Raw genomic sequence first — 27,311 nt, 5'->3', positions numbered from 1 at the left:
TTATATGCTGTTGTTTAGCTTTAATTTTATGCTTGAAATCAGTAGTATTAACATCGAAGTATGTTGTAACCCCCCTCCCCTTAGTACGCTACTGCAAGCAGACTTTGTCAAATGCTAAGAGACACTAATTGCTCGAAAATTATAATTTAAAAAATATTTATGTATTTATGGACTCGTATATTATAACCTTATAATGCGCCTTCATTTTCCATCAGGTAGGTCTCCAGGTCGAGTTGTCATGAAAAACAGGAACCAGTATCGTACATCCTTTACTAAGCGACTTCTCCGATGGTGCAATGTGTCTATAGAGCGTCCGCCTCGGATGCGAGGGGTCGCGTATTCAAACCCCGGCCGAATCATACTAAAGACATAAAAATGGTACTAGCAGCTGCCTCTTTTGGTGCCGATCATTAAGAGGTTATTGTTCGGATTAGTCGGCCTGGTGTCAGGATAGTGTGACTGGGTGGGACAAGTTTGTCTTATGTCCGCTAAAATGCAAAAGCCTACTGAACCAAGTCGAACAGGTTACGTATTATACAACTTATTTTCGAGGTTTCAGCGCCCCCCCCCCTTAAATGCGTACATATATTATCAGTATACCTCCATGCTCAAGCCTATGCATTTGGGTTACCCCCCTCCCCACCCCTCTATGCGTACATACTAAATGGACGGCCCCTAACCATTCATGAGATGGTATTGATTCAAATTTACGAGTGCGATTGTGATGTACGCATTTCCCTACACAAACACGGATGGTATTATTCAACGGTACATGTCCACAAAACTATATATATTTATAGATATATGTATACAACCATGGTACATCAATTAGGTATCTAATTTCATAATGACAGTGTAGTGGTTAGCAAATTTGAGAAATATACTTTTTTATTCAGACACCATGCCAAAAGGAAAGAACTAACTTACAGTTTACGCTGAACTAAATTAAATTTACTATTTTTGTTTCCAGCATGGTCGGAATATGTTTACATGTTTCATATTAGGAAACAATTTGCATTATGGCTAAGTATATCTAAGAAGGAAATAAGATGTTCTTACAAACTCTTATTTTGTTGGTGTATTGGTTACCTCTCAACATATGAACCATTCTTTGCCATCTCACGATTATAATCCGTATGTACTTAAGCGTTGTCTCATTTGTAGTGTTAATTTTTAAATGTATACTTTGCTTGTAAAATGATCCCACTTTATATAAATGTACAAACACCGCAATCGTGATGTGCTTACAGGAATACATTATTCTGAGTTCTACTCAAGTCAGTTATTCAGTATAATTTGTAAAACGATATGGACTGATTGATAAAAGTGACTGTTTTCTTTACTTTGGTTTGTCGCAATATTTTTCTAACACAGTACTAATATACACTGGTCAGACATGACGTCCCAAAGAAGCAGTTGTAGTTAATTCTTTTTTACCTGTAGTAATGGGATTTTTACAATATATGGCTGTGGCAGATGTACGTCGATTATCAGACAATGGTCGGCTTTTGCACTATTCGCTTATTTCCCTACTTCGAGTGCGGACTGATTGACCGTTAAGCAAAATCTCAATTAATCTCTGCGATTTATGTGCAACGTACGATATTGTCCCCAGTGTTTATTTAATTCCATCATCGTTTAACAAAACTTCTTTTCTTATCCTCTCTAAATCAGCTTTTGTTGACCAAAGACAATACATTTTATAAGCAAGGCAGAACACAAAATCACATTACCCATCCACGAGTACAATGAAAATATGTAAACAAAAATAGTTAATAAAATTCCAAGGTATGTATAATATTGTAATATATTTTGGAGTATGCGCATTTGTTTTACCGCTCTCCATTTTAAGGATTCCTTATATACTTGCTTGAATATGGGAAGTCGGTGCTGGGATTATAGTCTTTAGACCAAAATAATTGGCCAATTACTAGGGGCAAACGTTACGGAGTGAAGTGTAAGTGAGTTTTAAGATGACATGGTTTACTTTTGGTGAATTCAGGTAAGAGCCGCATGAGTATCCCTGTCACTCAGTAGTCCCTATTCAAATCTAATTGCGTGAATTGATCGTGTGACTCCAGGTGCAGTATTTATGACTGGAGATTGGTAAATTATACAATGGAATCAACAGAAAAGGACTGTTCTGCCGTCGGCGGGCGCCATTTATTGTTGATGTGGTGGTAAATATGTTACAAAGTTACAGGCGAAATGAAGCTAAAAATCATGATTTAAAAGGCCTAAGGTGGCGTAGTAAAAACGGTTCCCTGTATTAGGTTGTTGAGTTGTATAGTTTCACGGCGTGAAATACTGGCGGTAAGTTACGGAAAGTTAACGAAGAGAAGCTTTGCAATTGTGACATTGACATACAATTGGGAAGTTGGGATTTGTGGTCATGTATTAATTAGAGTAACATTACTGATAGATTGGACGCGTTGGACTTTCCAGTTTGCAGAAGTAGTTGTACAGGATTCCTTTGAATCGGGGAAACCTATGACTCGTAGCGGGATTCGCGCAAGGGCTTGACATCGCTCGGTCAAGAAACCCGTTTGGTTGATACAATATTTCTTGCGTGAGCATAATGCAAATATGTATACTGGCTTGCACTGTTTTCAGCTATGATGTACGATGTTAAGATCTCAGTCGGTCAGGATATTCTTTAACAACGGTATCTTTTATCCTAACACGTCTTTCAATACGGTACCATTTACCCCTTGCAATAAAGTATATCAGTTGGAGGTTGAGGATGAACTAATCGATATTGAATTTCTCTAAGTACTGTTTGGTCAATGTTCGGATCTCATTATCTTGTTATTGCAAAAAATATATATTGGTTATAATCAATTACACCTTTAGTTTTATGATTATTTAGACATTCTATATAAATCCAGCATGGTATCAGTTAATATTTCGACGATATTGTTATATGTGACCAGTACATTTGAACATGCATGATTATAAACAGTAAAATTAGGCATTTAAACTGTAGGAAAAAAAATTCTACTGAAAAATGTTTCATCAACATAAAAAAACTAAGGATTGTCAAATCCGAGATTAGCAATATTTTATAGTACCTATATTTGCTCTTTTCAGGCCAAGTTCTCACGTAATGGCTTGTTTTAGTAGATTGCTTGTTTTTGTGTGGGTTTTTTTTTTGTGCTCCCACACAAAATGCGCATGCGCGGAATTTATTTTCCGTTGCCATGACGTATAAAAGTTACCGGCCATGCACCAACATTTTTCTTTATACATCAGATTTGCATAACATGATTAAAAGTAGTTATACTTGAACAAAAAGAACCAAAAAAACCTATAAAGTGTACAGAAAAAATAATTTAATTTCTCGAAATAAAAGTATACATCACTGTTACTTAGATACGATTTTCCACCTATAGAGGACGCCAGCAGGAAATCACGTACATTTATCCCCACAAGACGAAGTACTGGGGGGGGGGGGCGGCACCAGACAGACCCCCCACCCGACTTTTCCAAAAAGTTACAGTGTTTTATGTGTATTTATCCCCCCCCCCATGTGTTGTATGTTTAATATTATGCAAAAGAATTTAGGTCAAAAAAATTTAATTCTCCTTTTTAACGGGGTATTTTTTTTAAAACTTAGTTTTATCTATATGGTTGTTTTTCCGAGTAGGTTTCCATTTTTCCATCACCTGACTTGAAATCCCTTCCCTATACTCTTGGTTGACCTTGGCTAGAGGTCGCCTATATCCGGTGTGTGCTATATGTATATATGCTATAGTTTGTGTATGCTATATTTTGCATCCATGTTGGGATAGCCTATATTTTTTTCCCAAATCTCCCCAGTAATCTTAGGACCTTATAATCGGATCAAGAAAGGGTTTATTTTTATTTATTTAATATATTTTTGAATTTTTGCGAAGTAACGGTGTATTATAACTTAATTAAGAAAAAAAAAACTTAATGTGTTCTGTGTGCAAATATATTGTGTCATTATTCACATATTGGATTTGTAAATTGAAATCCGCTGTACTCGAGTTGGAGTCCATACACTTTTTTATTTGCTTGTATTTCTCCCACCTAGAGTTAGGCCGTCTCAAATTATTTATTGGATTTCTGCCAAAATCTCTAAAAATGGTTGTTCTTCCCCACACACACACACACACACATACACACACACAGTGGGGATTTACCGTGCAGTGCGAGAGCTGCACATTTTGAGCAAATAGAATTAGAAGAGAGACTTATTAGATCCTTTGTTTTCGTGTATGTATGTAAAGTTTCCTATATGAGGTGTTTTCCCCGACCCTTTCATAGCCCCATGACGTCATTATCTCGTACTTTTCCCATATAGTTTCTCTGTCCCGATAATTAGGATTTGTGATAGTTTACGTAATATAATTAAAGTCTATTTAATTATTTAATTTTAATTGTAATGGATAATAAAAAGAAACTGAAGCTGTTTAGGAAAATTTATAAGAAATTAAAAGGGTGGCGGCTACAGCAGATTCCAATCCGGGGTGGAGGTATGAGGGCAAGGGTTCACTTTGTGATGGTCCCCTTTAATGGGAGATTATCCATTGCCCCATCTCCCTCCCCTTCTTTTCACCCTTTGCAGCCCCGTCCCTCCCATTCACAAATCTTCCTAGAAGTTCTCTTTTCTAATTAATTTGAAAGGATTACAAAAAAAATTGCCTATTCATTTTTTTTATGTTTATGACTTGGTCACACGCCATCATGGTTTTAGTTATGTTATCTGTTATTTTTCCTATTAAAGTTTTGTTAAAGTTGCCGTCTTGATATAAAACTTGGTTTCTTCTGTATTTTTATTTCTTGGATATCTCCATAATTAATTGTATCCTGTCTTGTTTCCTAAACTCGCACTGTGCCATCGCATAATATTTTGTGAAGTTCGCACATTTGCACATGAGATATTTTACATGTATGCATATGTCGTGTAGATATTTGAATATCAAGCTTTGTATTTTTGGAGAGCCGATGTTGGTCCAGTACCTCCAAGGTCTGTCCCAATTAACCGAGATATTTCCTCCTCTACTTTATTTTTAATTTTAGAGGTTAAATTTTCCCTTATCCAATTATGTGTTTCCTTAGTTTCAATTCCCCAAAGTTCCTCATTTTCCCTATATTTACATAAAAGTTCCTTTATACTTCTAAAGGTCCTTGTTGTTTCTAGTCTTTTTACCAGTTTATTATTTTTGTAGATGTCACTTATGTTTTTCATGCTAAAACCAAACCAGTAAATGTATAAAGCTTCCTAAGGGGTTTTGGGTTGGATATTTACTTCTTTTACATTATAAATTAAATACTAGAGAGGAGGCCTAACTCGAATCGGGAGAAACACAAATAAATAAAGAAAGAAAGTGCGGACCCTGACTCGAATACAGCCTACCTCATTTTGAAAATAGACTTTAATGTGAGAAACGCCACACCATAGTCAATCACATAAAACAAAAGGTTTTATTTTAATTTCAACTGGTAGTATACCGTTCATCTCGCCGGAATTCTAAATTGCAAATTAATTCAAAAGCAACTAAATGTATACCAGGACAAACAAATAAATTTGAAAAGTCCATAGAAAAATATATATTAAGACAACAGAGACAAATTTGACATAGTATTGCTGTCCCTACACACAGACTATATAGCATACACACACCATAGCATTGATACACATAGTATACACGGAACATAGAAAATTCTTGACAAAGATCACTAAAAATCAAGGATATGAAATCTGAAAATGGGAATAAGACCCATGTTTCAGACTACTACCCTTTAGAAAACACTAGGACTAATTATAAACTAAAAGTTTGATCAAAATTCCTTTCTTAAACTTTAAACAAGCGCACACATCTTGGGGTATACAAGAGTACATGAAAACACTTTATTTTTTGTGGGGGGTTCATCTGTCTGGTGCCCCCCCCCATGATACTTTCGTAACTCATACTAGCGAAAGATTATCATTTGCACTCATATTGTATGTTCTTTAAAATAATGATTTTTTATTTTTATTTGCGAGATATCATCGTATAGTTAACCTGGATACAATATAATCTTGGTCCGTTTGCACCTTGAAATTTATCATGCGTGAATGGCAGGCGCCTTCAAGCAATCTGGTGACATTTTCGTCTCTTTTGCGATATTTTTTTTATCTGACATTAGCGATACACACACAGTAAGGATGCATACGCATGCCGGCATCCGCTACATTTACGGAGTTCGTTGATATATTTTGTTCTGTAAATTTCGCATGATGAAAAAAGAAGAAATACATTATAACAATGCAAGGTTAGTTTCTTTTATTTTATTTTCAATCAAGTGTTTGTTTATTGTACCGTGCCGGGGCGGGGTGGGATGGGGGGGGGGGGCACAAATTCAACACAAAATTAGTTCCTTTCTTATCTGCATGGAATAATGGAGCAAACATGATTGCCGATATTGACTAGTAATAACAAGCTTTCAATTTACGCGCGCACACACGAAGACAACTTGAAGAATAGAAACAAACAATACGATTAACTGGTAACTTCGCACTTGCTCAAGGCTTTGTAGTTACAATGGGGGGGGTCTGTGCTATTATCTGGTTAGGCATGACTATTTCGCAGAAATACAAACAAATCTTTTGAGATGAGCATAAAATACAATTATTTATTTTCCTCCATACATTTACGATGCTCTCAAAGGACCCACATATTTAGGTAAAAGTATGACCGTTACCAGGCGTTACCGAGTTGAAAATATGCCGAGTAAACTTACGAATTACGCCACGTACTATGTATAAACAACACTTGGCAACTTTTAATGATAAAAGATGGTGTTTTTATTTATTTACTTATTTATTTAGTTATCAGAACTCTTTCAGAATAACAATGTAACTGCCGATTATACAGCTCGCCTCTAAGAAGATTTTCGTAGTTTCCAACTGCCATGCATAAACTAAGTTCATGCCAAAGTGATCGTGACCTACAAAATGTTGGCCATTGTCACAGGGCATAAAATTCATAAAACAGTAAAGAACATTCCTTTTTGTTCTATCAAAGCAGCGGAACCATAATGAGTTGATAACACACAAGGATATTTGTTGTTGTTTTGCAAACCATTGCTAATAAAATCAGCTTCAGAAACTATTATTATTTTCCGCCCTAGAGGAAAGATTTTACAAGGTGGAAATCACTGACTGTCAGTATCCCTGGAATGACAACCAGTATGACAACTCTAACTAGTTTGTGCATCAGTAAATAATCTTGAGTAGCCACTGCACCTGAAATGCGTGCAGTCCATTCATCGAATACCTCCTATTCATTCATTGTATAATACACATTTTACTTACTAAGAATACCCTATCACAGTATAAATGTTTAGTCATAAATCGGGAAAGTTTACAACTGTATATGCATATTTATTTCTATTTTAACCGTACTGTCATAAAGGTACTTCTGTGGAGGCTAGTGTGTATATGTCATGATGAAAGTTTATGTCATTAATAGTTTTCTTTCTTTGCTCTTTACAAAAAATCAAAATAATAAGACTTTCGTTCATATTTTGTTAGATTTCATATTTTCTTGAGAATTTTTTTTTAAAATGTATCTGGAAAGTAAACATAAAAAATACGATAATTTAAAAAATGAAATTTGGGTCTCCATCTAAAGAATTTATATATTCTTAGTTACTACTCAGTAATTTTTAATTATTCATAAATTATTGTAAGATAAATTAGTTTTACAATGTAAAAGTGCGAGTTTGCTCCATTTACAGAAGGGTTTACTTCCTATTCTCTTTGTATAATTCTCCCAGCTTTAAACTACAGATACAGAACATTACATAAGACAGCGAATTTCAGTCTTAACCTAAAGCTCGAGGCTGGAGAAGAGGTCACTAAATTACCGTTTCCATAGTTACACACTGGTCAGATAGAGCAGTCTCCCGCAGGTATCATTCCCTATAGATGAATTAGAGGCCAAGTAAACTGCCTTCATTTCATGAGCTATACTAGTGTAGTATAGATGAAATAAGTTTTAAATTGCAAAAGTTGTCTCTTTTGTAACCAAAGTGCAAATCAATAAAGAAATATAATGACATGTAAAATTACACGAACAGCAATGAAGGATCTTTTCACGAGAGTCGCAAAAGATTGAAACTATTTAACGAATTTCATAAATTTCATTTTAAATAATCTTACATGTAAGATTATGTTATGTGTATCACATGACAGAAATGATATTCAATAAAAAGCATAAAAATAGGTTATATAATTGACTTTAAATTACATTCGTCATTACACCTTCAATTCATATGTCGTCATGCCGGCATTTGCTGATTTATTGGGTGTTATTAAACGTATCATATAGTTACGTATGATACTGGAAAATATCATATGGGTATATTAATCTTAAGAGGAGCAACATTGGCTCAGTGGTTAGCGTCTCAGACCTGCGACCGAAAGGATGCAGGTTCAACCCCTGCCATCGGATCAAATCCTCGACCTTATTGGAAAATAATGAGATAACAAGTACAAAGACATGGAACCTATTACCTCCACTGAAACGTACGAAATGATCATCTAAATTTGCAACAAGTGATCAGGAGAAGTGCGACCTGTTGAACTCGCAAGTTTGAAATGTTACACATTTAAAAAATTATGATAAACAGTTACCGCATTTTGAAGTTAGAAATGAAACTTTTATTTCTGCCATCATTATATATAAACAAGAAATTATAGATGTAGTAACTAGTCTTGACCTAAACAAAACCGCTGGAACCAATCCAATAAGTAATAAACTTGTACAAGTATAGTTGAAGAAATGTAGGTTCCATTGCAAATACATTTAAATAAATCACTCCCAGCCAGCGTGTTCCTAACACAGTGCAAGCTAGCGTATGACATACCGATGTATAAGAAAGGAGATAAAACACTACCGTCTAAATGCAGACTAATTGTTGACTTCAGCTAAATTATATACACTATTCATAAGTCCAACCTTAGAATATACTTCTAGAGTCTGGGATAATTGTTCTATTGAAGATTCGGAAAGATTAGAATAAAGGGGGGGGGGGAAATCAGATGGAAGATGCACGGATCGTTCCAGATCTATACCCATTAATTCTTCTAGATAGTCTCTTTATGCGGAAACTGCTTGGTTTGCACAACGAAGGAAAAGGAAGAGATTATGCATTATGTATTCGATTATAAATACTCAAGTGCCTAACTATTTAAACGAACTTCTTCCACAAAGGAGATATGAGGCATCTAATTATCGTCTACGTTACTCTCAAAGTATCACACCAATCTCAACCAAACTTTATATTTTCACACGACCTTTTACCATATACGATTCGTCTTTAGAACTCTCTGCCTGATGATATCCGAAATCCTCCAAATCTTTCTATTTTTAAGAAACGTTTCTCTAATTTAACTAACGTGTCATCACACAAGCAGAAAGACATCGTATTGTAGGTGAGTAGTCACGTCACTTTTCAATGATAAATCTAGACTTAACCAAGAAGTGTATTGAAAGGTAGAGCGAAAGAGCTGGGATCTTTGGCATTAGGTAAGGGGCAGTAGACAAAGTGTTCAACTTCTTCATTATCATAAGCACATGCACACGTGAAAGAGTTTACTAAATTCACCATGTAAAGGTCGTATTTCAGGAGACTACCTGCTTGTCTAAGTTTAGTATGTAGGATATTAAGGTGACATTTGTCAGTAGCGTAATTTTAGCGTGATGACCCGTTAGTTGAATCAGAAAAAGGTTTCTTAAAAACAGAAAGATTTGGAGGATGAGAAACCTATAAACTGATATCAAATGTGTTAACATCGGTGGTTCTTTACAATTGGCATGACTTATTTGGTTATATACAAACCATCAAAAAACGGCAAGGGTAGAAGCGGGTAGCAAAGATATGAAGATCGGCAAGTCGCAAGCAATACCGAGACAAAAAAGGCAACTTTCAAGGTAGCATTTTCATACATTTATATTGACACGGGTCGTTTTAGACTAATGAGAAACCAATAACTGGATATCAAATAGGTCCAAATCTTTGTAGCTTTTTTTACGATTAACATGACATATTTAGCCTTATAGAAAACGATCATGTTGCAAGGATATAGGCGCACGGACAGAGAAATGAAGATGTACTTAATAAGATACATACACATAATTTTTACTGTTTTATTGCTTAAGTATATGGCTCATATCACTAGTATCAGCATCGAGGTATGTGATACCATCGCAAAACAGCAATACTAGAGGCACGTAACAAGGATATGAAGATTGGTAATGGTAAAGTCGCAAAGGATACTGGGTAAAATATATAAACTTTTCTAGGTTGCATTTTCACACATTTCTGTAGGCATAGATCAATTTAGACTGATGAGAAACCTACCAAATAATACCAGATTTGTCAAAATCTGTGTGTGCTTACGATTGGTATGACTTATTCGACTCTAAGATAAACGTTCGTGTTGTAAAGATCTAGGAGCACAAACATTCAAATGATTATCATCGAATTATATGGTACCATCTCAAAGCGGCAAGGGTAGAGGCACGTAGGTAGAATATAGAATATGATGATCCGTTGATGATCCGTAATATCGCAAGCGACACCAAGTAAAAAATATCAACTTTTTTACTTGCATTTTCACACATTTATATATTTCACAGATCAATTTAGACTGATGAGAAACCTATCAATTGATGTCAAATTCGTCTAAATCGCGTTTTTAAAAAATTACTAATGTTATAACTTATTTGCCTATATGGAACACGCTCATTGAGGAAGACACTGAGCGGACATGCAGACACACAAAGATGTACTTTATAAGATGCATACACATATTAAATATTGTTGTATAGCTTTCCTTATATGTTTGAGATCTATAATATTAAAATTGAAATATGTGGTACCGTGGCAAACTGCAATGGTAGAGGCACGTATCAAGGATATGAAGATCGTTAAAGTCGCAACCGATATCGAGCCAAAAACACAAACTATTTTATTTTCATTTTCACACATTTCTGTTGGCACAGATCGATTTAGACTGACGAGAAACCTAACAATTGATATCAAATTTTGCTAAATCGGTGTTTATTACTATTGTAATGACTTATTCACCTGTTTGTTAAACGATCGTATAGAAGACATTAGGAGAAAAGACAGACAAATGAAGACGTATTTAATAAGATACACACACATATTATTTACTGTTGTACAGCTTTAATTATATTCTTCAAATTTATAGTATTAGCATCGAAATATGTGGTACAATCGCAAAACGGCAATGGTAGTTTCACGTACCAAGGATATGAAGATCGGTAATGTCGCACCCGATATTCAGTAAAAAGAACAATCTTTTTTATTTTGCATTTTCACACATGTCTATTGGCAGAGATCGACTTAGAATCATGAGAAACGTATCAATTGATATCAAACTTGTCAACATCGTTGGTTGTTTGCGATTGGTATGACTTATTCGCCTATATGGAAAATATTCGGTTAGGAAGGCACTAAACGCAAGGACGTACAAATGAAGACGTACTTCATAAGACGCATACACATTATTTACCGTTGAACAGCTTTTATTATATGTGTCAGGTTTATAGAATTAGCATCGAAAAAATGTGATACGATAGCAAAACGGGAATGGCAGATGGACGTAGCAAGGATACGATGATCGGTAACGTTGCAAGCGATACTGAGTGAAAAATACCAACTTGTCTATTTTGCATTTTCACCCATTTATATTGGCACAGATCTATTTAGACTGATAAAAATTTATCAACTGATATCAAACGTGTCAAAATCGTTCTTTGCGATTGGTATGACTTATTCGCCCATATGGAAAACTTTCGTATAGGTCAGATGTAGGCACACGGAAAGACAGATAAAGACGTGCTTAATAAGATACATACACATATTGTATAATTATATACAGCTTTAATTTTATGCTTCAGATCTATAGTATTAGCATAGAAGTATGTGCTACCATCGCAGAACGGGAACGGTATATGAACGTAGCAAGGATATGAAGATCAGTAAAGTCGAACCCAATATTCAGTAAAAAGTACACTTTTTTGTATTTTGCATGTTCACACATGTCTGTTGGTACAGATCGAGTTAGACAGATGAGAAACCTATATATTAATATGAAATTTGTCAAAATCGGTGTTTATTTACTATTGGTATGACTTATTCGTGTATATCGAAACCGTTCGTAGAGGAAGGCATTGGGTGCACGAACATACATTATGAAGACGTACTTAATAAGAAGATACATAAACATATTATTTACTGTTGTACAGCTTTAATTATATGCTTCAAATCTATAGTATTAGCATCCAAGTAGGTGCTACCATCCCTAAACGGGAAGGATGGAAGCATCAAGGATACGAAGATCGGTAAAGTCGCAAGCGACAATGAGTCACAAATAGCAACTTTTTTATTATTCATTTTCACACATTTTTTTTTAATTATTTTTTTTTTTTTTTTTTTTTTTGCACAGATCGATTTAAACTGATGAGAAACCTATAAATTGATATCATAAATGTCGAAATCGGTGGTTGTTTACGATTGGTACAACTTATTTACCTATATGGAACATGTTCGTGTAGGAAGGCATTTTGGCGCACGGAAAGGCAAATGAAGACGTATTTAATAAGATATATAAACATGTTATGCTGTTGTTTAGTTTTAATTGTATGCTTCAAATCAGTAGTCAGCATCGAAGTATGTTGTAAACTCCCCCTCCCCTTAGTATGCAACTGCAAGCACACTTTGTCAAATGCTAAAAGGCACTAACTTTCTTGAAAATTATAATAATCAAAAAAATTCCGGATTCGTATATTATAACGTTATAATGCGCTTTCATTTTCCGTCAGATAGGTCTCCAGGTCGAGTTGTTATGAACAACAGGAAACAGTATCGTACATTCTTTGCTAAGCGATCGCTCAGGTGGTGCAGTGTCTGTACAGAGCGTCCGCCTTGGATGCGAGAGGTCGCGGATTCAAACCCCTGCCGAATCATACTAAAGACATAAAAATGGTACTAGCAGCTGCCTCTTTTGGCGCCCATCATTAAGATATTGGTGTGAGGATAATGTGATTGGGTGTGACAAAATGCTGTATGTTTGTGGCATGATGCCACATTGCTAGACATCATTATAAACTGTCACAATGCAGACATGGTAGCGATATGATTGCATTTTTTTTTAAAGCTACGTTAAAAATTACACACACACACACACACACACACACACACTTTGCTTGGTTATTTGCTATTTGAAGAGATGGAATATTGTTCATATTTCAACCGCTTTGTATTAATGATCATCGATGTGACCAACATATACGATAATAATACTCCCGATGATGATGATGATGGTTGTTGTTCTGATTTCTGTATTACTACTGCTCCATGGGTATATTATATATCGAACTTGAAAACAGAAGCACTACCAGCAATAAAGCAGCTTTGAAAACAAATCGCACTTAATCGATATCAATATATATTGACATCAAAATGAACGTCAAATGCTCTGTGCAACTGTATCGAAATGAACTATTACATGCTGGGTTTTTTTCTTCTTTTTTTTGGACAGTTTTAGACCGAAAAAAGTAGTACTTTAAGGCTCTGTCTATGGTATAAATATGTTCATGTACACTTTTCCATTGTAACTTTAAGTGCATAGACTGCAAATACGATGAAGCACAAATCGAGGACGTCGAGTGTTAGCATTGGAACAATGTTACTACTTCGGTCGAGAAGGATAACGACCTATATATGTATTCCTGCCCACTACCATGTAGGATGTATCAAACTGTATATTACTCAAGCGCTCTTTGTCGAGCGTGCTGGTGTGTGTGTACAAAAAAAAATGGAATATAATAACTTTAACTGAAATATATACAATTAAATTCTATATAAAAGTGATGCGGCACCTGGGAGTAAAGCAAAAATGGAAGAAACACATTTCCGGATCGCTACTATCAACAGCAATGGGATAGACAAAGCGAAAGCAGACAAAGTAGCCAAAGAAACAAACTTTGATGTAATAATGATACAAGAAACACACTATAGAATAAAACCAGAGTTCAAAATTTTAGTAGAAGACAAACTTAACGCAATAAAGATATGCAACAATTTTGCAAATAATGATATTAGAGTTGGTTGCAACAATAATATTTTTAAAAAGCTGGGAAAGGTTTGAGGAGGGGGAATTTTTTAAGGGACGGTTGCTACGTGTTAAAATGTTTAATTGGCATATTATAAATGTGTACATGCCAGCTAATAGAAATAAGAAACTAATTTTAAAGAAAACTTATATACCTACCTACAACAATATTCGATGGAAAATCTAATCATATGGGGAGGTTTCAACTGGGTAACTATAAATTAAACCAGTCTAGCAGGATTGATAAATTTTACGGAAATTTTTATGATCCATTAATATATATTAATACTGCAATAACCAACCAAAAGCTATCAGACCATTTCATGTTCACTATTGACCTAAAAATGAAAAAAATAGAAAAATGTGGGCCAGGACTATGGAAACTAAATAATAAGATTTTAAATGACAAAGAATATGTCGAAATAATAATTAAAAAAAGAAATTGAAACCGTCAAAAATGAAGAAAATATTAATATAATAATTGATTGGGATGTTTTAAAAAACAAAATAAAAGGAATAAATATTCAGTACTCAAATAGAGGGCGGAAAAACCCCAGAAAAAAAAGACAAACACGAACTCAAATTAGAACTAAGCAAAACAACAAACGACGATGGAGAAAGAAAAAAAAAAACGATTGACAGACAAAATTAAAATCGTTGAAGAAGACGAAAATCAGGGGAGAATAATAAGGGCGGGAAAATTTACAGAGATCTACAACGAGGCAAAAAACGTATATAAGCGAGAAGAATTTAGAAAAAGGGGTGATACAATTTTAAACAATATCAAAATAAACAATGTAACCCATACTGTAAAAGAAGATATCCTAAATAATATTTCCAAATATTATAAAGAACTATACACCACACACCACACAGAACATATACTTCAGCACAATCGACAGCTACTTAAAAAATGTCGACTGTGAGATGATCAGCAGTACATAGAGACCAATGTGATGATGTCATCTCAGATGAAGAAATCACAAAAAGTATATCAACACTCACAAAAGTAACCAGGGAAAGATGGACTCATCGTGGAATTCTACCAAAAGTTCCACGGTGAACTGACGCCGATCTTAAACGCTTTGTATAATAATATAGTTTTAAGTAAAAATAAAATGACTAAATCTATGAGGGAAGGAGTTATCACAATTATATACAAAGGGAAAGGGAATAGAGACGAGATTAAAAACTGGAGGCCTATATCACTTTTAAACACGGACTATAAGATTTTAAGTAGGATTTTAACAAATACAGTAAAGGGTAGGATAAACAAGATAATTAATGTAAATCAAACTTGTGGGGGAGGGATATACAAAACAATATTTTAAACATTAAAACTATAATTAACTACATAAATGAAACTGGTATGATGAGTGCTAGGGTACTCTTCGACCAGGGGAAAGCTTTCGACTGATTTGAACAAAACTGTATAAAGAATGTTTTTAAAAAATTTGGTTTCGGACCCAATTTCCAAAATGGACCAAAATCCTACACACTGGGATAATTAAACGGGAAATGCACGAAAGAATTTGAAATACAACGATCAGTGATACAAGGATGTCCACTATCAATGCTAGAATACGTAATGGCAATATAAATCCTACGTCACACGATAAGTAACAACCTAGATATACAAGCAGGGGCGTATCAACCATTAAGCAGACGAAGCACGTGCATAGGACACCAGGGCCAAAGGGGGCACCACAAAGTTGAGAAAAGGGTGAAAAGAAAGAAAGAAAAAAGAATGAAGATTTGTAAAAAAAAACTGATACAACTAGTGCAAATTGATCATGATGTTCTGTTTCTTGATCATGGTACACCCTAGGGTTATCCTCTCAGGTGTACGTGGAAAAGAGGGGGGCACCAAGATTTGTCAGTGCTTAGGGCACCAGTGAGCCTTAATCCGAACTTGATTATACAAGGCATACAAATACCAAACCTAAAAAAGAATTAAAAAATGCTCTAACGTGCATATGATTGCAACATCTTTATAAGAGAGGGGAAATGCTATAAGCGTCGGGTTCCAAAATAAACCACAACAAGCACGAAATCTTAAAAATAGTTAACTGGAGGGGCAACCACCCTGGATTATCGCCCCCCCCCCCCCACACACACACACACATACACACACTTACTGAGAGACACTGTAAAGGCTCTATGGGTTTACTTTGGTAATAAAAAAAAGAAGCTGTAGAAAATTATGAACATATTATCAATAAAATAAGAGAAAATGTGAAAATCTGGCCATGGCGCCATTACCTATCATGGAGCGGGCCCAAGTGGCCAAGACTTATTTATACTCAAATATTAACTACATAATTAAATCCATAGATATGGATAATACAATTTTAAACAAAACAGACAACGAAATAATAGATTATATATGGAATCATAAAATGCATCATGTAAAAAAAGAGACATTATATAGGGCCAAAAGTAGAGGGGGCTTGGGGTTGCCGAGCCCTCTACTACTATAATTAACTAACATAATCAATAGATTAAAAAAAAAAATGCACTCAGACCCGGCTACAGCGTGAGAAGTACCGTACATCTACTGGTTCGGCTTCACCTTGAGAAACCGACCAGAGATATACAAAAATAACAAATTAATATAAAAAAATCGAAGTGCCACGCAAACATATGAGAACTAATTTTAAAATATAGAGAAAAAACAGATTTATGCAAAATTTAATAAGTAAAAGTCACGCTTGGATTAGGGAGGAGGTAACCAAAAATATAAAATGTAGAGTAGAGCAGGACAACTGAGGGGGTAAATTGGACAAAAAATTGGAAAAATTGGGGAAAATAAGATCTGTCAAAACACAAAGTATAATTTTTAAATACCTGCACAACACCTGGCTAACAGGCGAAGAAACAATCAAACATCGTATGCTGAGGATAATGCCGAAATGCCCTTTATGTAAAACAGCGAACTTCACCAAACTACATACGATTGTCCAATGTGATAAAACTAAACATAATAGGATAAAGTTAATAATGAAAATTTGCAAAAAATATAAGTATAACAAAAATAACATTTTATTCATAGATTTAGACTACGAAAACAAAATCGTTCTAAAATGTATAGACTATATAGTAACTACGATGATATCCTGTGGACAAGTGATAAAGATTTTTAAATAAGATACGTGGTAAAAATAAGAATATTAACCACAACAAGAACTCAATACGTCTTACGACGAATAGATACTTACCGTCAGGTTGATATAACGCAATTGATGTTGGAATTGGGGGAGAGAGGGGGAGGGAGGAATAGGTATTACAGACCGAAGGGTCGCGTAGCGCAATTGCGAGCTGATGCCATACCCATACCCCCTCCTCGCACCCCACAACAGCCATATTTCAAAGAAAATTTCAAATTCTATTTCAAATATTTCAAAAAAACCCATATAACGTTTTTTTTTTAAAAGAGAAAAGGGAAGAAAGGAAGAAAGAAAAAAATAAAAGAATTTTGTAATTTAATTTTTTTTCTTCTTTCTCTGAAAGAAAATTCTAAAGACATATATAGGAAGGCATACAGGGGAAATATAAAGGGGAAGTAAATGGCGATGACATCATGGGGCTAAGTCACAGGGCTCAGTGAAGTGCACAGGCCCATCATGAGTCTTTGAAAACACCCAATGTAGAACATAAACAGACAAAATAAAGACACAAATACATACTGTATAACACTTAGTTTAAAACCCTACTAACTTCACCCGCACTGCACGGTTGACCACTATAGAATAATGTGGTCTCATAAATACGTTTGGATCTTTCAATAAAGCATAATCAGATAAACTAAATAAAGGAGGCCTAACGCGACCCAGGAAAAACACATAGAGAATAAAGAAGCGTGAACCTTGGATCGAGCGTAACCTACCTATCAACATCTTTAAAGACTATTATGAGGAACGACACATATTATCACTCGAATAATAAAATAGGAAATTATTTTTTTTAAACAAAATCTAAATAGTACACCATTCCATCGTCAAAATTAGAAAACCATAAAACAAATTAAAAGATACAATATAACATCATAAAGGAAGAAATACAACTGGGAAAGATATTTGATCTATACTTGCTGTCTCAAACATAAAGAAAATATAGCATACACACAATATAACACCATTACATATAGCAAACACTGAGACCTAGGCGACATATAGCAAAGGTTACAAAAGATTTCAAGGGAAGGAACTTCGAGCAAGGTGAGGGAAACCAGACCCGGACGAACAACCCTTTAGATAACACTATGCAAACATAAATACCCCATCAAAAATTCTAAAAACTAAATTTTTTATATAAAATTTTGTTTTAATAAAACGTAGAACACATCTGAGGGGGAAATACACAAATATAAAATACTTTTTATTTTTTTTTGGAAATGGGGGCATCTGTCCGGTGCCCCCACCCCACTCCCAAAAAAGTTTGTGTGTGTGTGTGTGTGTGTGTTATTATACCCATTACATTACTTGCAAAATATATATGGTGCTGACATTTTCGGCAAGAGGGAGACCTACCGATATTCTGCATATAATTATTTTAATGTTTTTCAGAGCGAGAGTATTGGGGCCTGATCTGTTCAATATATTTCTCAACTGATACAGCAGGTATAATCAGAGGCGTAGCGGGGGGGGGGAAGGGGAGTACATATGTCCCCGGGCGCCAGGGTACAGGGGCGCCAAAATGAGGCTTACAACGTTACATTATAATAAGTAAACAAGGGTAATATTCAAAAATGTGATTAAACGGGGAGGGGGCTGGGGCGCCAATTTTATAGTTCGTCCCCGGGCGCAAAATATCATAGCTACGTCTCTGGGTATAACAGAGACCCCCCCCCCCCCGAGTTTGCCACAGAGCGCTCGTGTAATATACGGTTTAATACAAAATACATGATTGTGGGCAGGAATATACAAATTTTGGTCGATATACATGATCGTTGGTATCTATTCAAACGAGGGCCATGAAATACATTAGCAAATTCCTACAGTATTTTAAGGCAGGCGATTACGAATTATTTAAACCACGTTTTTCATCTGTCACAGACTTTATAATCATTTTGAAGTGGCTGCTTTATCTCGAGGAAAACGAGCGGTAAGTGTTATACAAAACAAAATCTTAATAGCAATTTGATCACTTTTGCGTCATTTGACAGTAAGAATAGTAATAAATGGAGGATAATTTCTTTTCCTACGTTAGGCCTAATACCTGGTATGTTTTTTAGTGTGGTACACACACAAAAAACAACCCCAAAACAATACTAACAACATTTTAAAAAAACCACAAAAACGAGTGCCGTGCCGAAGCCACGGGCTAAAATGCTTTATTATCATTTTTTTTAATTTATAGCATCAATCACAAATTGAAATATATACAGTATTAGCGTTGGAAAAGAAAGTTTTCTTTTTGTTATATTTTTTTTTTTCTCACCCTAGCGAAACACTTTCTGCAAATGACCTTAATAAAGAAAAATAATAAATTAACCTAAACCACTTTGAATGTCGACCGTATCTTTTATTTACACGGCATCATGCGCGGAAGAAAATACCAACTGAACCGGGATTTCAGACAGCAGATGAATTGAAGTTGATTCATTGAACATCATTAGCAATTGTACAATCAAACAGATGCAACAATGAAAAGTGGAACTATGAAAAATCGAGAATGTTAGATTTGCGAAGGATTTATTCCGAATCATTGTCTGCTAATAGAGAATTCATGTCAGTTGCTGTGTCGGCGATGCCCACACAGCGCGCCGTCCAAATGTGAAGTTGCGTTTTGCTGACAGACATAACACTGTGCCATAATTTATCTGATGACATGTAAAGAAGCTGCTTAAATTATAGTATTTAAAAGTTTCTTCATTTTGTAAGAGCTCAAGAAATTAATTCTGGTTTGAAAGACAAGATGACGGTAAAACTCAGAAGACGTAGCTGTACAGTACCGTTGGTGTTGGAGACATCATAATAAAGGTAACTGCGTTAACTTCGCTTTTTGTTTGGTAATTTGTTGGATATTATCTTTTGCTGATCTTCTTTGAGCTTGGAGTAAATTGTACATTCTGAACATTTTTATTTGTACTTATCTGCTTAATATGTATTGCTGGGATATCATATAGAATATGAAGTCAGGATAATGGTACTATATTTTACATATTTGAATGATAAAAGACTGGTAAATGATATACATGTAATGATAAACTACAAAATAAATAATTTGCCCATTATCCCAAATATGTTAATTAAAACAAACATTGAATGTAAATTCAGATATAATGAGCAGTTGTAAGAAGTAAGAAATAACATTTTATCCATTGAACCTGTTATGTGTTATCATCATCAGTTTTAAAATAAACACATGGAGACAAGTTTGCTTAAATTCTAAAATTAACACACACACACACACACACATATGGTATTTTAATCTAATACAGAAATGGTGACATTGATATATGCAGACCAATAGTTTTTTTTTTTCTTCTACAGATATAAATTAAAAAGCCTAATTCTGAGAGTTTCACCTCCAACATTCATGATGGGAAAGGGCCACTAATTAAGAGCTGACATATGTGGAAGAAAAATACCATCCATGTTGAAAAGGGCTAGAGGTAATGTGAGAAAACATAATTTATCAATCTTATTTAACATTATTGTTGATATGTTATCTCAACTGGTCAAAAGGCTAAGTGGGTTTATGTAATGGTCCAGAGTGTGTTATTTATTTCACATCCCCTTCTGTCTTTCAACAGTAAGAAATTAGCTACTTTGGAGTCCATAGTTCTGATCAATTTGTTGATATAAAACTTGGTTTTGGGCTTAAATGAACATCTTGGATAAATCTAATAATGAGCAAAATCCAAGTATATACATGTGATCATGTATAAGATTAGTTGAGTGTTTTAACCAGCCTAAAAGCCATACTTCCACAATATAGGCTAAAATCATTAAGTTGTCCTTGAAGTTTGATGAGTGTTGACCATTAATAATAATAAGGTGATCTTTCATCTGAGTATGTTACCACCGCATGCAATATGTATACATGTAGTGCAGTTTTTACTAAACTTAGAATACATGCTTATATAAATGAGATCTAGATTGAAGAAGTGAAGATGCATACAAATACATGAGGTTATAACCACTACTGCTGATTCAAGTTTGATCATGCTTGGCCATTGGGCTTATATAGTCAAGTTTCACAATGATGCTTATTATGAGTGTGATAAAGGTATGGTAGTGAAGTGACCTTGCATCTGATTGGCAGAGTTTCTTATGATTTGCACAACAGTGTTTATGATCCAATTTAGATCTGACTTGTTTAATTATTTGCTTGTATGTCTGAGGCTGTAAGCAAAATCTATGGATATAATGTGGTGGTTCTACATCTCACTAGCCATTCTTGCTACTGCTCTTAAAACTATTTCTCATTAATTTTATCAGACTTGGTGAATAGATTTATCTCATCAAGATATAGCAAAAGAGCAATTTTGTAAAAAAAAATATTCATTCATATTAAACTCAAATTCTGCATCTGATTGGTTGACCTTGCAAATACTATAAGGGCTCTATTTCTGACAAAAAGATTATTTTGATCTAATGTAGCAGAAATGCTTATATGATCAAAACATTGAACATATTTGATGACAAATAAGAAATAGATTTTCATGCAAATTTGATAAACATTGATAAATCGGTTCATATCATTAAAAGCTTGGAAGAGTTTGATTACATGCGAGACCATCACATATTAATCATTCTTTATTTAGAGAATTATTTTTGTCAGGATTTAGTAAAATATGTAAAATCAATATGGACTGGTTTTGTTATGTACAGCAACACTAGTTGTTTACTGAGTACTGAGGGAATTGGAGTAAGGCAAGGGTACATTGCAGTAGGTAACCTGGTTGACTTGATAACAGGATTTTAACACAAACATTTTTTATCAGGAGTCTAGCATACTAACCATTGATTCACTGCAGATCCTGCCCCCATTAGTTACCTTTTAATACATAAAGCATTTGGGTTTTTTATATCACAAATCCCATAGGGATTAAAATTAACATCATAGTTCTCACTGGATAGTTTCGTATTTTGACATCCCTCTAATTTTTAAGGTAGAAGGCATGAACCTAATTATCACAAGCCTAGCATTTATAAATTTACACATAAGCTAAATGTATAATGTGGTTCAGATTCACTTTGAGTTAGGCATGGAAATAGGTTGGCTTGTTGGTGACTGCCTGTCACAGTTAGATGAGCATTGGAGATCATATGCGTAACTTAGTCTGCAAATGAGCTGCCGACTTTTATTTGTGTCTGCTACAGAGGTAAATATAAAAAAATCTTGATGGTAGATGGGTGATGAAAAGTATGCTAATTTGTTATAGTACTAGTGAACTTTATTCATTCATAAGGCACATACTGATTCTTTTAGTTGCCTTGTCACAGAAAAATATTGAAAATAGCTATTTCTAGTAAAAAAAATGAATGTAAAATGTACCTGCATCCTTTGACCCTACCAGAACCAAACTAAAAGCTCAAATTTGTGCAGCTGCTTTTGCTCATCACAAACATAATTGGGAGTATAATTGCTAACCCTACCATCTAGCACACATTTAAGATCTTTAGATTTTTTAAATACAGCCTTCTAATTATACAAGTTTCATTACATTGGTCAATAATTAGTCACATGTGATGACACTTGTAACTAATCAAACCACAGCAACTGAGAGCAGACTAAGCACTGATATTTATATGGTACAGTGGCAATATACAGTCTGTCTGCCGCAACACATGAAACAAACTGGACAAATCTGAAAGCCTTGAATTTGACTTTATTTATCTGTATGGTAGAACAGAACCTGAGTTGAAAAGCTTTTAAAGAAAGACCTTGATATCAAACCTAATAATAACTGCAGGAGTTATATTATGGATAATTAACCATTCTCTCAGTTTCAAACTGGGCATTCCATCCCATGGGGTTCTAAATGTAAACCAAGTGTAACTGATATCCTAATGAACTGTAAAGACCAAAGCAGCACAACAGCAGGGGACCAGATATGTCCAGATCCAGAAATCATAGACCAGTTTCAAACTGATGATGAACCACATAAAAATTACACATCTGCTAGAACTTATGTTATGAAGATAACTTAAATTGCATTATTATTAATCCTCCTCCTCACATTCATCATAATTGAGATGCATCATATATGTTTTATTGTAAAATAGTTTATGCAACATAATTCAGTGAAGACCTTTGCTGCCAATTTACCAGTGAACCATTTGTTTCAATGAACATATTTTATGTTGTAACAAGGAGCATCATTTGAACATTATGAGTAGTAAAGTGGGGCACATTAGGGACAATGGGACTTAGCATTAAAAAGACCCCTGGGTCAGATTAGGGACAATGGAAATTTAACATGGAGAGAAATCGTGGGTCACTTTAGGGACATTGGGAATTTAACATAGAGTTTGGGTCTGTCTAGGGACAAGGGAAATTAACATGGGGAATAGAATTTGGGCTTTTGGGATTTTTTTAAAAAAATTTTTAAATTTAAATTTAAATTTTTAAAAAAAGGGGGTAGGCAATGGAAAGGCTATCTCTTTTCCAGAAATATGGCTGGCCCTGAAAAGGGCCTTTGGGTTTTCTTCTTCTTCTTCTGCTTCTAGTTTCTTCTTTTTCTCCACCAAGTTCTTATTTTATCTCCAACACTCTTTCTCTTCTTTTCTTTCTTTTTTTACTCCTGCTCTTCTTTCTTCTTCTCTTCCTCCTCTTCTTTCTTCCTCTTTTCATTTTCTTCTTCTTTTTCAATTTTTTCATTCCATGGTCTCATCCTTATCCTTTCCTCTTCATCCTCCTTCTCCTCCTTTATTTCTTTCAACAGATCACTGATGATTACCTTCATTTTTCGTAAATTGTTTATCTCCATCTTCACTCGATGGGGACTATAAGAATAGTGATCCTCGTTTAGGTTAACCAACATTTGCTCTATCATTCCTAAATTGTCGAGGACGTTTTGCAATTTTTCCATTTTGTCCATTTGGTTAGAAGCCATCTTCTTTTTTTATTCTTTGCAGAATGGTTTGAACGACGAATACTGTGGGTTCTTATACGAAAAGCGCGGACGTGAAGGAAAACATCCCCCTACTTTTTCATTTCATATAATAAAACCCAAACTATGCTTTCTCATTTCATATAATAAAAACCCAAACTATACTCTCCACATACGCTAAGAAACAATAAACAAAGTCCATAATCTACTATCCACACAATCTTACGTGAGCGCTTACAAAACCCAAACTATACTCTCCACATATGCTAAGAAACAATAAACAAAATCCATAATCTACTATCCACACAATCGTACGTGAGCGGTTACAAAACCCAAACTATACTCTCCACATACGCTAAGAAACAATAAACAAATCCATAATCTACTATCCACACAATCGTACGTGAGCGGTTTAAAAACCATAACTATACTCTCCACAAACGCTAAGAAACAATTAACAAAATCCATAATCTACTATCCACACAATCGTACGTGAGCGGTTACAAAACCCGAACTATACTCTCAACATACGCTAAGAAACAATAAACAAAATCCATAATCTAATATCCACACAATCTTACGTGAGCGCTTACAAAACCCAAAATATACTCTCCACATACGCTAAGAAACAATAAAAAATCCATAATCTACTATTCACACAATCGTACGTGAGCGGGTACAAACACAAACACACAAACACAAACACACAAACACATACGCTAAGAAACAATAAACAAATCCATAATCTACTATCCACACAATCGTACGTGAGCGGTTACAAAACCCTAACTATACTCTCCACATAAGCTAAGAAACAATTAACAAAATCCATAATCTACTATCCACACAATCTTACGTGAGCGCTTACAAAACCCAAACTATACTCTTCACATACGCTAAGAAACAATAAAGAAACCCATAATCTACCATTCACACAAACTTACGTGAGCAGTTACAAACACAAACACACAAACACATACCCTCGCACTATGAAAAAAGAGTTAGTGTTTATAATCACACTACTCTACCTACACACACACACAAACACACACACACACACACACACACACACACATTGGCAAATCGATAGTTATTTCTTTTCTAGAGTATTGGGTAGCCCTTAAAAGGGCTGTTTTTTTTTTTTTGAACTCCAGATGCACCTATCTAATGGTTGCACCTTCCTGGCCTGGCGCCACACACGCATCTTCTTCCCCAGTCTCCTTTCACCTTTCTTCTGGGGAGCGCAGAGGGAGGATGATTCGCTTCAACACCCCAATCCTCTGTCTCGGGAATATTGTACGACATCCTCTCTTCTAGTTTCTTTTCCTCCTCTTCCCTCTGTCTTCTCTCCTCTTCTTCGTTCTTCATTCTTTCCTCTTCTACTATAGCCTTCGCAGCCAGTTCATTTAACAGGCGCCTGACATATTCCAGATGTATCTGGAGTTCAAGAAGTTTGCTTATTCTGCTATTCATTCTTGTGTTGATCAATCAACAAGGGTAGCTAGACTGCCCAGCGAGTTTCAATTTGTAGTGAAAGCGCGGACGTGATGGAAAACATCCCCTAAAAACATAAAATTGATCGTACCTAGATCATAACCAAAAAAAAAACAACAACGCGCGGACCTAAAAGAAACACTCACTCACTTTTTTATGCTACCCATCACTATTTTTAATTTTTTTATAAATCACTTCAATAGACTATCCACATACGCAAAGCAATCCAATCTAACCCCAAATTTACACCTCAAACACCCCCCAAAAAAGACATCATTTTAATCTACTATCCATACCAACTTACTTAACCACTTACAAACACAAACACACAAACACATACCCTCACATTTTTTTAAAAAAGAGTTAGTGTTTATTTTCACACTACTCTACCTACACACATTAGCAAATCGATTGTTATTTCTTTTCTAGAGTATTGGGTAGCCCTGAAAAGGGCTGTTTTTTTTGTTTGCTATGGCATTCTTTTTAGTTTCTAAGAATGCGATGTCCTCTGAGGATAGACTTTCTGGCGATAGGTCTGCTTCTTCGGAAAGAGAAGAAGAACTCTTTGGTGTCGATACGACAATCGACAAAGCCTCTGTCAGCTTCAGGTTGCTGCTGCTGCTCTTGTTGTTGTTGTTGCTGCTGTCTCTGAAGTCTGTACTTCTCTGTCCATTCTTCTTTTTCCCTGTTCATTTCTTCTCTGAAGAGCTCTTCTATCAGGTCTTCAGTGATTTTTAACATTCTCACATTCTCTATTTCTTCTGGCTTCGGTATCAGACTGTGTCTGACCCTATGCAAATTCACGTAGGCTTCGTTTCGCTTAGCTAGTTTGGAGCACATCTTCGTAGGAGGATGAGTCGACAATGGATGGTTAGACTGGAAACAACCCCGGTTCTTAAAGTCAAAGCGCGGACGTGAAGGAAAACATCCCTCACACGGTTTTTGAGTCGCAACGTTTAGTGAGTGTCATGAGAGGGATAGTAAGAAATGAAAGAGCATCAATCCAACATTCTTATAGCTAAACAAAAGACAAAGGCATTTGTTTCAAAACACAACATTTTTTATTCACAAATCACTTAACACTAAACAACAACTCTAACATTTTTAACAATAATCCAACAATATAACATCAAACAATTTTTTCAAAACACAACATTTTTTATTCAAAAATCACTTAACACTAAACAACAACTCTAACATTTTTTAACAACAATGCAACACTAAAAGTTTCTACACTAGGTAAAGAGGGATAACAGTCTTCCATGGTTTCTAGTAATCTAGGATGACTTCTCTCAAACTGTTGATTTCTATGGTATTATCGAATTCTGCATACAGGATGACGCTCACCGTTTCATCAGGGTCTCGGTCTTTAAACTGAATTTCCACACGAATCTGGCCGGATTTTATAGGGTGGAAATGTCCCTCGTCGCTGCCTTGGTCTGGAGTGAAATCGAAAGCCCACAAAGCGTAGCCTCCTGCATAATCCTCGTACGTAATACCGTGACTGGTATTGGTTCCTAACTGTCCGGTGGCTTCGTACAGGGACAAGTACGATATCAAGTAATTCTTCTTGGTAAAGGCAGGTTTGAAAGG

The 27,311-nt window shown here is 35.1% G+C and overlaps 2 long non-coding RNA genes across 4 annotated transcripts in view; one reads left to right on the top strand and one right to left on the bottom strand.

The window, feature by feature from the left end:
• LOC149789907 (uncharacterized) overlaps nt 1–27,311 on the bottom strand; it is a 2,017,354-nt gene that overhangs the window by 397,735 nt on the left and 1,592,308 nt on the right. The window lies entirely within an intron of this gene.
• The window catches only part of LOC149789918 (uncharacterized), a 35,337-nt gene continuing 27,322 nt past the window's right edge, over nt 19,297–27,311 (top strand). Inside the window, exons 1-2 of the long non-coding RNA XR_016424007.1 lie at nt 19,297–20,142; nt 20,656–20,777. This is a non-coding gene — a long non-coding RNA (uncharacterized LOC149789918). The remainder of the gene's footprint in view (nt 20,143–20,655; nt 20,778–27,311) is intronic.

The sequence above is a fragment of the Sinohyriopsis cumingii genome, chromosome 10 (assembly GCF_028554795.1).
Source record: "Sinohyriopsis cumingii isolate HCF-2022 chromosome 10, ASM2855479v2, whole genome shotgun sequence".
In the NCBI taxonomy this organism is placed as follows: domain Eukaryota; kingdom Metazoa; phylum Mollusca; class Bivalvia; order Unionida; family Unionidae; genus Sinohyriopsis; species Sinohyriopsis cumingii.
The sequence above is the reverse complement of the archived record's forward strand: the minus strand, read 5'-3'. Positions and strand labels throughout refer to the sequence as shown.